Consider the following 9,733-nt stretch of genomic DNA (forward strand, 5'->3'; position numbering starts at 1 on the left):
TCTGCGCCTTGAAGAGTAGTGAGGGAGTCCTGGATTAGGGGGTGTCCAGATGGCCGGACTATGACCTTTGGCCGGACTCCCGGACTATGAAGATGCAAGATTGAAGACTTCGTCCCGTGTCCGGAGAGGACTTTCCTTGGCGTGGAAGGCAAGCTTGGTGATACGATATGTAGATCTCCTCCCATTGTAACCGACTCTATGTAACCCTAGCCCTCTCCGGTGTCTATATAAACCGGAGAGATTTAGTCCATAGGACAAACAACAATCATACCATAGGCTAGCTTCTAGGGTTTAGCCTCTCTGATCTCGTGGTAGATCTACTCTTGTACTACCCATATCATCAATATTAATCAAGAAGGAGTAGGGTTTTACCTCCATCGAGAGGGCCCGAACCTGGGTAAAAACATCGTGTCCCTTGTCTCCTGTTACCATCCGCCTAGACGCACAGTTCGGGACCCCCTACCCGAGATCCGCCGGTTTTGACACCGACATTGGTGCTTTCATTGAGAGTTCCTCTGTGTCGTCACCTTTAGGCCCGATGGCTTCTTTGATCATCAACCACGACGCGGTCTAGGGTGAGACTTTTCTCCCCGGATAGATCTTCGTATTCGGCGGCTTTGCATTGCGGGCCAATTCACTTGGCCATCTGGAGAAGATCGAAAGCTACGCCCCTGGCCATCAGGTCAGATTTGGAAGTTTAAACTACACGGCCGACATCCGCGGAGACTTGATCTTTGACGGATTCGAGCCACAGCCGAGTGTGCCGCACTGTCACGATGGGCATGATCTAGCTCTGCCGCCGGACAGTGCCTAGAGAGCCGCTCAGGTGTCCACTCCGACCCTTAGCTCGGAGCCGACTGTGCCGGTCGAGGACGGGTGGCTAGACGCTGGCTCGGGGGCTGCAATCTCTACGGCGATTGAGCCGAACACCAATCTTGTCCTTCGCGGAGCTCGTGGCTCCAAGGTGCCGGACTCCTTTCCGGACTTCGAATATTCTGCACCCCTCCCGATCGAACCCAATTGGGCTCCGATCATGGAGTTCACCGTCGCGGACATCTTTCAACACTCGGCCTTTGGCGACATCCTGAATTCACTAAAGTCTCTCTCTTTGTCAGGAGAGCCCTGGCCGGACTATGGTCGACAAGGTTGGGATGCGGACGACGAAGAAATTCGAAACCCACCCACCACCCACTTCGTAGCCACTGTCGACGATTTAACCGATATGCTCGACTTCGACTCCGAAGACATCGAAGGTATGGAAGGAGATAACCAAGAACCAGCGCCTATAGGGCACTGGAAAGCCACCTCGTCATACGACATATACATGGTGGGCACCCCAAAAGAAGGGGATGGCAATGGAACAACGGAGGATGACCCCTCCAAGAAACAGCCTAAGCGCCGGCGTCAGCGGCGCCGCTCTAAATCCCGCCATAGCAAAAACGGCGATTCCGGCACCGGAGACAATAACACCCTGGACAGTGCCGAAGACAACCCCCTCCAGCAGGATTCAGCACAGGAGGATGGGGAAGCCAGCCCTCATGAGAGAGCGGCAGACAGATAGGTCGAGGACGACAATTATATGCCTCCCTCTGAAGATGAGGCAAGCCTCGACCACGACGAATTTGTCGTGCCCGAGGATCCCGTCGAACAAGAGCGTTTCAAACGCAGGCTTATGGCCACGGCAAGCAGCCTCAAGAAAAAACAGCAGCAGCTTAGAGCTGACCAAGACTTGCTAGCCGACGGATGGACAGAAGTCCTCGCCGCCGAAGAGTATAAACTCGAACGCGCCTCCAAGAGCTACCCAAAGCGCAGGCTGCTACCCCAACTAGAGGAGGAAGCAACTAAACCTACATCACCAGCGTATGATGCAGCCGATCGGCCACCTCGTGACCGCGACAGAGAGGCCTTTCGGCCCTCAACTCAAGCCGCACCCCGGCGCCGCTCAAAAAGTACCAAGGCACGGGGAAACGCGCCAGACCTGCGAGACATATTGGAGGACAAGGAAAGGCAAACAAGATCGATCTACGGATCGCGTGGGCGCCCCACGACACGTGACGATAACCGTCACGCCGGATATGGCAAATACGGCCAGGCCGAACAGGACAGGAAAAGCTCATATGAGCTACGTCGTGATATAGCCCAGTACAGAGGCGCCGCACACCCACTATGCTTCACAGATGAAGTAATGGATCATCAAATCCCCGAAGGGTTTAAACCCATAAACATCGAATCATACGATGGCACAACAGATCCTGCGGTATGGATCGAGGATTATCTCCTTCATATCCACATGGCCCGCGGTGATGATCTACACGTCATAAAATACCTCCCACTCAAGCTTAAAGGACCAGCTCGGCATTGGCTTAACAGCTTGCCTGCAGAGTCAATTGGTTGCTGGGAGGACCTGGAATCCGCATTCCTTGACAACTTCTAGGGCACTTATGTGCGACCACCAGACGATGATGACCTAAGCCACATAATTCAGCAGCCAGAGGAATTAGACAGACAATTCTGGACATGGTTCCTAACCAAGAAAAATCAAATAGTTGACTGTCCAGACGCAGAGGCCCTCGCAGCCTTCAAACATAACATCCGTGACGAATGGCTTGCCCGGCACCTTGGACAGGAAAAGCCGAAATCCATGACAGCCCTCACAACACTCATGACCCGCTTTTGCGCGGGGGAAGACATCTGGCTAGCTCGTAGTAATAACATGACCAAGAGCCCTAGTAATTCAGATACCAAGGACAACAATGGTAGGTCGCGTCGCAACAAGCACAGGCGCCGCATTAACGGCGACAATACTGAGGATACGTCAGTTAATGCCGGATTCAGAGGCTCTAAACCCGGTCAGCGGAAAAAGCCATTCAAAAGAAATACTCCGAGCCCGTCCAGTTTAGACCGGATACTCGATCGCTCGTGCCAGATACACGACACCCCCGAACAACCAGCCAATCACACCAACAGGGATTGTTGGGTGTTCAAGCAGGCAGGCAAGTTAAGTGCCGAAAACAGAGACAAGGGGCTGCATAGCGATGACGAGGAGGAGCCCCGGCCGCCGAACAACAGAGGACAGAAGGGCTTCCCCCCACAAGTGCGGACGGTGAACATGATATACGCAACCCACATCCCCAAAAGGGAACGGAAGCATGCGCTCAGGGACGTATATGCGTTGGAGCCAGTCGCCCCAAAGTTCAACCCATGGTCCTCCTGCCCGATCACTTTTGATCGAAGGGACCACCCCACTAGCATTCATCATGGTGGATTCACCGCATTGGTTCTAGACCCAATCATTGACGGATTTCACCGCACTAGAGTCCTCATGGACGGCGGCAGCAGCCTGAACCTGCTTTATCAGGATACAGTGCAAAAAATGGGCATAGATCCCTCAAGGATTAAACCCACAAAGACAACCTTTAAAGGCGTCATACCAGGTGTAGAGGCCAGCTGTACAGGCTCAGTTACACTCGAAGTGGTCTTCGGATCCCCGGATAATTTCCGAAGCGAGGAGTTAATCTTCGACATAGTCCCGTTCCGCAGTGGCTATCACGCCCTGCTCGGACAAACCGCATTTGCAAAGTTCAATGCGGTGCCGCACTACGCATATCTCAAGCTCAAGAAGCCAGGCCCTCGCGGAGTCATTACGGTCAATGGAAACACCGAACGCTCTCTCCGAACAGAGGAGCACACGGCGGCCCTCGCGGCGGAAGTACAAAGTAGCCTCTCAAGGCAATTCTCAAGTCCGGCTGTTAAGCGTCCGGACACCGTCAAGCGCGCCCGGAGTAACCTACAACAAGACCGTCTGGCACGTTTCGAGCAAGCATAGCAGTGCGGCCCCAACCCCAGCCCTCGCGAGATTGCGAAACCAGTACCACGCGTACATAATTACGCTATGGAAATACCATGGGCATAAGGGTAGGGTCACAACCACAACATGCCCAGAATGCAGCTCAACCGCACTAGGGGCTCCCAATTTTGTCATTTCTCTTTTCTTACTTTCAGGACTCCACTCTTCGGAAGGTCTGTCCGGCAGTACGCTCGCCGAACACACGATGCAACAGCCAGGGAGATAGCAAGCCACATCGAAAGTCCAGGTGGTCTCTATAACGAGCTAAATACCTATCTTACTTAAAGTTTCACAGCTTGCCCCTGGAGGGGGACATGTCAAATAATCCCATGTCTTGCTTATCGCACTATTTGTATCGTTCTGCTTTCATAGCAGCCCTTTAATAAACAATACATAGCTCTTGTCTATTATTGCATTCATTTTTCATGTAAATATGTTCAGTCATGACATTATGCAACCGTACACTTTGGTACGGCCAATACACTAGGGGCTTAAGTTCCCCAAAATACGGTGTGAGAAGACCGAACACTCTCATGAGTGCGGCACCCCGAACTTATAGCACTATATGCATCGGCTCCGAATCATGTCTTGGGTCAATAGTTGGGTTTGCCCGGCTCCCATGTTTTGGTACCTTACGTTCCGTTATATCGGCTAAGGTAGCGTTGGAAGAACTACTGCGATTGTGTCCCAGTTGAGCTGGGTTAACACCTCAGTAGAGAAAGCTAAAACTGACCGTCATGATAGGGCGAGAGACCGGTCGCTGTTTGAGAGGTTTTTCGAGTCCCTAAAGACTTATGCCGCTTTGAGCGAGGAGATGGATTTATCCGGCCTAGGCGTGGATAGCGCCCCGAACTCGGTCTTCCGAATACTAGGGGCTTCGCCGAAATTTAAAATTATAGAATTCTATGGCGAAGTGAGAGTGATAAAGCATTATAAGTCTGATTGCCTTGTTCGTTGTGCTGAGCGCCTCCCTCGAAGGACCCAAGAATGGGAACAAGAGCGCTCAGGTTTATCCCGAACACCCCAGCACTCGTGGCATGGGGGCAGAAGCCGACGACTTACATCTCTTAGATTTAATAAACGGCCGCACAGAAGGTAATATTTTAAATTCAAAAAGCATTGCTTAGCGCATATGAACAAGTTTCAGCGCACATGACAAACATAAGCGAGTTTACTCAAACATTAAATCCTTGGAACATTCGTTCGCCACAAGGCGGGCACCCTTCAGGACGCCCTCATAATACATCTCGGGCCTGCGATGCTCCTTCCCCTCCGGTGGCCCATCCTTCACCAGCTTCTCAGCATCCAGCTTGCCCCAGTGCACTTTGGCACGGGCAAGGGCCCTACGGGCGCCTTCGATGCATACGGAGCGCTTGATGACTTCAAGCCATGGACAGGCATCCACCAGTCGCCGCACCAGCCCAAAGTAGCTCCCAGGCATGGCCTCCCCAGGCCACAGCCGGCCTATAAGGCCCTTCATGGCCTGTTCGGCTGCCTTATGGAGCTCTACCAGCTGCTTCAGCTGGTCGCTCAGGGGCACCGGGTGTCCGGCTTCAGCATACTGGGACCAGAGCACCTTCTCCGTCGAGCTCCCTTCTTCAGCTCGGTAGAATGCGGTGGCGTCGGACACACTGCGGGGCAGATCTGCGAATGCTCCTGGAGAGCTCCGGATTCGGGTAAGTAACACGTAATTCACTTTCACATGCTTGCTTTGCATAAAGAATGCCTTACCTGCCGCTATCTTTTTCATCGCCTCAATCTCCTGGAGGGCTTTTTGGGCTTCGGCCTTGGCAGACTTGGCGCTTTCAAGTGCCGAGGCAAGCTCGGACTCTCGCGTCTTTAAGTCAAGCTCTAAACTCTCGTGTTTCTTCACGAGAGCATTAAGCTCTTGCAGCACCTCCGCCACCTGCGCCTCCTGATTTTGTCGCTCAGTGCGCTCCACGGACGCATTGTCTTTGGCCTTGGACAACGCTTCCTTCAGGGCCGCCACCTCGGTTGTGGCCCCTGTAACATTCACGTTGGTCCTGTCATTATTTGCAACCAGGTATTTTTATATACTTACATAGGGTACTACCTACCTTCCTTGTCCTCGAGCTGCTTCTTGGCACGGCCGAGCTCGTTCTTGGACCGCTCGAGGCTCTGCTTCAATGCATCGACCTCCGCAGTCAGTGCGGCAGAGGTCAGCAGCGCAGCCTGCATTCCCATATTGACATATTTATGTTAGACTCCTGCGTATATCTTTTTAGATCCTCAGTCCGACTTTTCTTTCCGAACACCAAACTGAGCATCAGGGGCTACTGTCTATGCGGTAACATTTTTATATATTTTAAATACATACCTCAAAGCCTGTTAGAAGGCTGCACAGGCTTCTGTCAGCCCGCTCTTGGCGGATTGAACCTTCTGGATCACCGCACTCATAAAAGTGCGGTGCTCCTCGTCGATGGAGGCGCCGTTAAGCACCTCCAGCAAATTGTCCGGCGCCTCCGGTTGGACGGAGGCCGCCGGCGTCGTAGGCTTGCCTTTCTTGCGAGGGGGCCGCCTGCCGGACTCGGGAGCTGCTGAAGGTTCCGCTGCGGTGTCTGGCCTAGGGCCGGACATAGATCTCTCTGGGGCTTCATCCCCTTTGGTCCTGGAGTCCGGGAGGTCGCCTTGCGGCGCCTCCAGGACCACCTCCTCCTGGTTTAGCCCCTTTTGGGACTCCACCTCGGCATCGTCCGTAGGGCGAGGGGAGGTAGAAGTCGGGAGTGAAGCACTATTCACATCCGATGAATCCAGGGAACCGCTCGACGAATCGTCGAGTTGAGCCTTGGGCGGACTGCATGATTATATTCGGCATCAGAAGGTACTGTGCAAATAAAGGAACGCCATGAGCTATTCTGGTATCCGGATACTTATGATTTGGCCAGGGGCTTGGTCCTGGATGGCCACTCCTCTCCGCCGTCGTCGGCGTCGGAGGCATAGTCCGGAAGAAGGGTCTTCCCCTTCTTGGACCCTCCGGCCTCCCCAGTTGGGGCGACCTTTCTTTTCTTTCCTCCCCCCGCTGGAGGGGGAGAGGCTTTTTCTTCCTCCTCCTTGTCTTCGGAGGAGGAGTGCGCTTTGGGGTCGTCGGGCGATGAGTCCAACACCACCAGGCATCGGGAGCTCTTTCGAGTTCCCGTGGCCTTCTTCTTGGCCTTCTTCTCCGGCACCACGTGAGGTGCCGGGGCCAGCAGCTTCGTCAAGTGTGCATCAGCTGGGCCTTCGGGCAAAGGAGCCGGACAGTTAAACCGTCCGGATGTCTTCTTCCAGTCTTGTCAAAGGAGAGGGAGCTTAGATCCCACATAGAATCAAACTATGGAAAACAAGTATCCTGTAAAGGGTAAAACGAGCTTACCTCGCTGGCTTGGCGCTTTGCGCAGAATCCGCGATCCTCGGTAATGGGTGGGGGAACCTCTGAGCTCTTGAATAGCACCTTCCAGGCATCTTCGTGTGTTGTGTCGAAGAGCCTGGACAAAGTTTGGTGCTGAGCCGGGTCGAACTCCCACAAGTTGAAAGCCCGTCGTTGACACGGGAGGATCCGGCGGAAGAGCATGACCTGGACTGCGTTGACAAGCTTAACCTTCTTGTCCACCAAGTTTTGGACGCAGGTTTGGAGTCCGGTCACCTCTTCCTGATTACCCCACGACAGGCCCGTCTCTTTCCAAGAGGTGAGCCATGTGGGGATGCCAGATTGGAATTCGGGGGCCGCTGCCCATTCAGGGTCACGCAGCTCGGTAATGTAGAACCACCCCGATTGCCACCCTTTGATGGTTTCCACAAAGGAGCCCTCGAGCCATGTGACGTTGGCCATCTTGCCCACCATGGCACCTCCGCACTCCGCTTGTCGGCCACCCACGACCTTCGGCTTGACATTGAAGATCTTCAGCCATAAGCCGAAGTGGGGCTGGATGCGGAGGAAGACCTCACACACGATGATAAACACCGAGATGTTGAGGATGAAGTTTGGGGCCAGATCATGGAAATCCAGGCCGTAGTAGAACATGAGCCCCCGGACAAATGGGTGAAGAGGAAAGCCCAGTCCGCGGAGGAAATGGGGGAGAAACACGACCCTCTCATGGGGCCTGGGGATGGGGATGAGCTGCCCCTCATCGGGGAGCCGGTGCGCGATGTCGTTGGACAAGTATCCGGCTTTCCTCAGCTTCTTGATTTGCCCCTCCGTAACGGAGGAAGCCATCCACCTGCCTCCCGCTCCGGACATGATTGGAGAAGGTTGAGGTGGGAAGTGCGGACTTGGGCGCTGGAGCTCGAGTGCACAGGAATGGATAAGCGAAGGAGGAAGAAGGCGTAGATGGAAAGGGTGGATCCTTATCCCCTTATATGGGCGGCCGAGACTATGAGCCCCCACCAGCCTAGTAAAACTCGCTTATCTCCCAAGCACTGCGATTAATGGCGCGGTTGGGTTACCCATGCCCGTATTGATGAGAATCCCAGAATAAGGGGACACGATCTCTGCTTTGACAAGACGTGCCAAGGAAACCGCCTCGCTAAACATGCTGAGGTGGGACAGTTAAACGATTCGAATAAAGGCTTGGCTGTGGCATGATGTCATGCTACGGAATACGTCAGCAGATTAGATTTGTGCGAATATTATTCTCTCTACGGGGGTATGTGGAAACTATTTTGCAGAGCCGGACACTATCCTTGTGTTCAATGTCAGGACCCCGACTCGATGTCACATCGATCTAGCTGGTAACACCTCATATCACTTTGCGGCCTCACGCACGGTATCCCCACGGGTGTCGTCTTACCTTTTCCCGGGACCGTTTGCGCCTTTTGGCTCACGTATATGATAGCGTCGCTAGCATCCATATGATAAAGAGCCCGGGCTGACATGACTAGTCGTAAACCCAAAGTGGCACAGACTTACAGGGACAGGCATCCATGACCCAGCTTCGAACGTGTCGGTCATCAGCAAGTGGGTCCGAGCTGTAGCACTGGGCTAGCAGGACTCCGGTAAACCGGGCTGTAGCGGGCTAACAGGACTCCGGTACTCAAAGCGTGACATTTCCCCGAAGGGACAGACACAGGAACGAAGAAGGACACATGCCGGCCAGCCTAAGTGTTCCAGAGCAGTAGCAAGCTACCATGGCTCAGCGGTAACACTAGGAGACATTTCCCGGTAAGAGAGGCTACTAAAGATAAACAACTAGATAGTCAGATCCCACACATACCAAGCATTTCAATCATACACACAATATGCTCGATATGTGCAAATACAACGAAGCATCACAACATGACTCTATGACACAAGTACTTTATTTAAGGCTCAGTGAGCCATACATAACATACACAAAGGTACGGGTCTCACGACCCAACATACAAGTCATACAGTCATACAAGCCAACAGCGGAAGTACTTTGTCTGGGTACAGACAACTAGTAAAATAAAAGAGGCTTGGAAGCCTAACTATACTACGTGGTCCATCACAAGCTCAGGGTCACCACCTGGGTCCTTAGCCTACTCGTTGATGTCAACGTCTACATAGAACCCATCAGAAGGGGTTGCAGCGTCTTCTGTAAAAATGTAGATTATAGCAACATGAGTACAAAAGTACTCAGCAAGACTTACATCAGATCCTACATACATGCATAGTATCAAGAAGGGTTGGTGGAGTTATTGCAGCAAGCTAGCTTTGACTCTTGGCTAGACTATCCTACGATACTCCAACTTAAAATGTTTTGCGCACACGAGTCCACTACTCACCGCTTCAATACACTACCGAGGATCCACCTCCGTCTTCCTACGGAAGAGCCATCCTCGGCACTCACACTTATCTTGAGGCTTTTAATAGTATCCATTTACTTGTCTATGAACTGTATAGGCAACCAAGTAGTCCTTTACCGCGGA

The sequence above is a fragment of the Triticum aestivum genome, chromosome 5B, assembly GCF_018294505.1.
Source record: "Triticum aestivum cultivar Chinese Spring chromosome 5B, IWGSC CS RefSeq v2.1, whole genome shotgun sequence".
Taxonomy (NCBI): Eukaryota; Viridiplantae; Streptophyta; class Magnoliopsida; order Poales; family Poaceae; genus Triticum; species Triticum aestivum.